We start from the raw sequence: 5000 nt of genomic DNA on the forward strand, positions 1-5000 counted from the left end.
TTACCTGCATGTGCTGTTATGTTCTCTCAACAGATGGCGCAATATTCCCCATTATTTACAGTATAATTATAGTGCCCTCTATTGAGTGGTCGCGTCATCATCGGTCCTAGTTTCCTATCCTGAGGAATATATGAGACGAAGACTCAGTTGCTGTCATCATGGCGCAGTGTGAGGGTTATTCGTGGTCGCGGCATTTTCATCTACAGGACTAATTACGCATCATAAGTATCACGAAGTGCCCTGATTAGGGTAGATCCACAGGGGGGAATAGCTCCCTCTTCGCAAAGGCTGACTTCAAAACTAGGGAAAGGGAGGTAGGTAGTTGGGTTAAGGTTTTCGTGATACCGAAGTAGCACGAGGTAGCACGAAGTGCCTTAAAAAGGGGGGGGGTCCAGGGGGGGCGAAGCCCCCCCTTGGCTAGGGCAAACTTCAAACCTAAGCAAAGTTAGGTAGGTAATTGGTTAAGATTTTGCATACGAAATATGGCCGGAATTCATATTTTACCCCGCAATTTCCCTGATCTACTTCATGCCCTCCCCTACTATCGGGACCCAGATTGTGGGCTTCAGGGGTACAAACGCTCATTAATTTCACTATATATGAATAGTAGAGGTTGAGAGGAATCCATCGATACCACTTTTGTGGTATTTAGCGACGCGGCGTTATTCGGAAAATTTACCTATACGAAGACTATCATTACCTAGAAGATACTCTATACTATCAAGGAAGCCGGTGAGTGCAATATTGATTTTTTTTCTCATTGTTTTTCTATTCAATATTTTGTACTTGATATGGCAAATTGCAAGGTCAGCTTGTGTGAGATTGTGTGTATGTGTTTCGGATACAAGAGTCAAACAATACGAATAGGAAATTGGAATACAAATGCAAACAAGTTAATTAGATATAATTATTAACAATTAATTAAATGTAAAAACATTAATTAAGTGTAATTATTAACAATTAATTAAATGTAAAAACAATTAAATTAAATGTAATTATTAACAATTAATTTAATGTAATTATTAACAATTAATTACATGTAAAAACAAAGTAATTAAATGTAAACAAATTAATTAAATTAACTAAATGTAAACAAATTAATTAAATGTAAACAAATGTATTACAGATAATGTCGAAACATTAATTTAATTAATTAAATGTAAACAAATGTATTACGGATAAAAAAAAAAGTCGAAACAGCACGAATATATAATACAGCCTACACGAATATACACTATTTACTAAGAGCAATGTGTTTCAGAAACAGGATACGAAACATTACGAATAAAGTTACAGGTTTTGGATACAGACGTCGAAACAATGAGAATAGGGGCATGGTTCGGGTAGGGGCATGGTACGAATAGGGGCATGGTTCGGGTAGGGGCATGGCGCGAATAGGGGCATGGTTCGGGTAGGGGCATGGTGCGAATAGGGGCATGGTTCGGGTAGGGGCATGGTGCGAATAGGGGCATGGTGCGAATAGAGGCATGGTTCGGATAGGGGCATGGTACGAATAGGGGCATGGTGCGAATAGAGGCATGGTTCGGGTAGGGGCATGGTGCGAATAGAGGCATGGTTCGGGTAGGGGCATGGTGCGAATAGAGGCATGGTTCGGGTAGGGCCATGGTGAGAATAGGGGCATGGTTCGGGTAGGGGCATGGTACGAATAGGGGCATGGTGCGAATAGAGGCATGGTCCGGATAGGGGCATGGTTCGGGTAGGGGCATGGTGCGAATAGAGGCATGGTTCGGGTAGGGGCATGGTGCGAATAGAGGCATGGTTCGGATAGGGGCATGGTTCGGGTAGGGGCATGGTACGAATAGGGGCATGGTGCGAATAGGGGCATGGTTCGGATAGGGGCATGGTTCGGGTAGGGGCATGGTTCGGGTAGGGGCATGGTTCGGATAGGGGCATGGTTCGGATAGGGGCATGGTTCGGATAGGGGCATGGTGCGAATAGGGGCATGGTTCGGATAGGGGCATGGTTCGGATAGGGGCATGGTGCGAATAGGGGCATGGTTCGGATAGGGGCATGGTTCGGGTAGGGGCATGGTTCGGATAGGGGCATGGTGCGAATAGGGGCATGGTTCGGATAGGGGCATGGTGCGAATAGGGGCATGGTTCGGGTAGGGGTATGGTCCGGATAGGGGCATGGTACGAATAGGGGCATGGTACGAATAGGGGCATGGTGCGAATAGGGGCATGGTGCGAATAGGGGCATGGTGCGAATAGAGGCATGGTTCGGATAGGGGCATGGTTCGGGTAGGGGCATGGTACGAATAGGGGCATGGTGCGAATAGAGGCATGGTTCGGATAGGGGCATGGTACGAATAGGGGCATGGTGCGAATAGAGGCATGGTTCGGATAGGGGCATGGTTCGGGTAGGGGCATGGTACGAATAGGGGCATGGTGCGAATAGAGGCATGGTTCGGGTAGGGGCATGGTGCGAATAGAGGCATGGTGCGAATAGAGGCATGGTGCGAATAGGGGCATGGTACGAATAGGGGCATGGTGCGAATAGAGGCATGGTTCGGATAGGGGCATGGTTCGGGTAGGGGCATGGTGCGAATAGGGGCATGGTTCGGATAGGGGCATGGTGCGAATAGGGGCATGGTGCGAATAGGGGCATGGTTCGGATAGGGGCATGGTGCGAATAGGGGCATGGTTCGGGTAGGGGCATGGTACGAATAGGGGCATGGTACGAATAGGGGCATGGTGCGAATAGGGGCATGGTTCGGATAGGGGCATGGTACGAATAGGGGCATGGTTCGGATAGGGGCATGGTACGAATAGGGGCATGGTGCGAATAGAGGCATGGTTCGGATAGGGGCATGGTTCGGGTAGGGTCATGGTCCGGATAGGGGCATGGTACGGATAGGGGCATGGTACGGATAGGGGCATGGTTCGGGTAGGGGCATGGTCCGGATAGGGGCATGGTTCGGGTAGGGGCATGGTACGAATAGGGGCATGGTGCGAATAGGGGCATGGTTCGGATAGGGGCATGGTACGAATAGGGGCATGGTGCGAATAGGGGCATGGTGCGAATAGGGGCATGGTTCGGATAGGGGCATGGTTCGGATAGGGGCATGGTTCGGGTAGGGGCATGGTTTGGATAGGGGCATGGTTCGGGTAGGGGCATGGTTCGGGTAGGGGCATGGTACGAATAGGGGCATGGTGCGAATAGAGGCATGGTTCGCGTAGGGGCATGGTTCGGGTAGGGGCATGGTGCGAATAGGGGCATAGTGCGATTAGGCATGGCATGAATAGAGGCATTGTGCGAATAGGGGCATGGTTCGTGTAGGGGCATGGTGCGAATAGGGGCATGGTTCGTGTAGGGGCATGGTACGAACAGGGGCATGGTTCGGATAGGGGCATGGTGCGAATAGGGGCATAGTGCGATTAGGCATGGTATGAATAGAGGCATTGTGCGAATAGGGGCATGGTTCGTGTAGGGGCATGGTGCGAATAGGCATTGTATGAATAGAGGCATTGTGCGAATAGGGGCATGGTTCGTGTAGGGGCATTGTGCGAATAGGGGCATGGTGCGAATAGGGGTATGGTTCGGATAGGGGCATGGTGCGAATAGGGGCATGGTGCGAATAGGGGCATGGTGCGAATAGGGGCATGGTGCGAATAGGGGCATGGTGCGAATAGGGGCATGGTTCGGATAGGGGCATGGTGCGAATAGGGGCATGGTTCGGATAGGGGCATGGTTCGGATAGGGGCATGGTTCGCGTAGGGGCATGGTTCGGATAGGGGCATGGTTCGGGTAGGGGCATGGTTCGGATAGGGGCATGGTGCGAATAGGGGCATGGTTCGGATAGGGGCATGGTTCGGATAGGGGCATGGTGCGAATAGGGGCATGGTTCGGATAGGGGCATGGTGCGAATAGGGGCATGGTTCGGATAGGAGCATGGTTCGGATAGGGGCATGGTGCGAATAGGGGCATAGTTCGGATAGGGGCATGTTTCGCGTAGGGGCATGGTTCGGATAGGGGCATGGTGCGAATAGGGGCATGGTTCGGATAGGGGCATGGTGCGAATAGGGGCATGGTTCGGATAGGGGCATGGTTTGGATAGGGGCATGGTTTGGATAGGGGCATAGTGCGAATAGGGCCATGATGCGTATAGGGGCATGGTTCGAAACTGGCGCCGAGTGGTGGTTGTACCCAGGCAACTTTACGGAAAACGCGATGCTAAGCATTTTTTTCCGCCATCCCTATCTTAGTTGATAAACTTTATATCCGTTTTCGATAAGTGTAACGAACTTCACCGAGGTTTTCCAGGGAAGATTTGAAAAACTCTCATGATATACCAGATAAGTAAATAATTTATTCATTACCAATACGGAAAGGTGGTCAGTTGGCTTAGTATGGAGTGAGAGAGAAGGCGCATAGTGCATACTCTACTAAAAGATATATATGTTGTAAGTTATATTATTTACGAGTGAAAAGTGGTTATTCTTACACTGAGGGGATACGGAGGCAAAGAGTTTTTATTCATTTCTTAATGGATATATCGTAATGGCAATTATGATGAGAAGGTAGTGTGTTGATGACGTTAAATTATCGTTTGCTTCTTGTTGATATTTCTGTCCTGAATGCTTCATTTTTTTCCCCATTAACTTAAACTTTAAACATTCGTACTGTAGAAATCATATTAATCATTCTTTAGAAATTATAAAATTGTGAACTGTGTGCAGTTATGAACGGTTTATAAATGCAAGAAATTATTGAAATCTGTTCATATTATCAACACTGTATTGGTGAAATACTATCACAATGATAATAGCTTAATCAATAAGAATAGGATTTTAGTGAAGAAATACTGTTATGTTATAAAATCGACTGACCATTAAGGATAGCTGGTTGTGTGTGTGTGCGCGCACACATACATGTACACATATATCTTTTATATATATATATATATATATATATATATATATATATATATATATATATATATCTTATATACATGTACACACACACACACACACACACAC

At 47.5% G+C, this 5000-nt stretch overlaps 1 protein-coding gene across 2 annotated transcripts in view; it reads left to right on the forward strand.

Annotated features, from left to right (window-relative positions):
* The window catches only part of LOC122254213 (facilitated trehalose transporter Tret1), a 32593-nt gene that overhangs the window by 2737 nt on the left and 24856 nt on the right, over nucleotides 1-5000 (forward strand). The window contains exon 1 of one of the 2 annotated variants that reach the window (XM_043017791.2): nucleotides 4332-4424. The exons of the other annotated variant lie outside the window; for it this stretch is intronic. The gene's annotated coding sequence lies outside the window, so the exon portion shown is untranslated. Of the gene's footprint in view, nucleotides 1-4331; nucleotides 4425-5000 lie in introns of those variants that run through there. 2 annotated transcript variants of the gene reach the window in all.

This window comes from Penaeus japonicus, unplaced genomic scaffold (assembly GCF_977035675.1).
Source record: "Penaeus japonicus unplaced genomic scaffold, GWHDUDI00000001_assembly GWHDUDI00000042, whole genome shotgun sequence".
Lineage (NCBI taxonomy): Eukaryota > Metazoa > Arthropoda > Malacostraca > Decapoda > Penaeidae > Penaeus > Penaeus japonicus.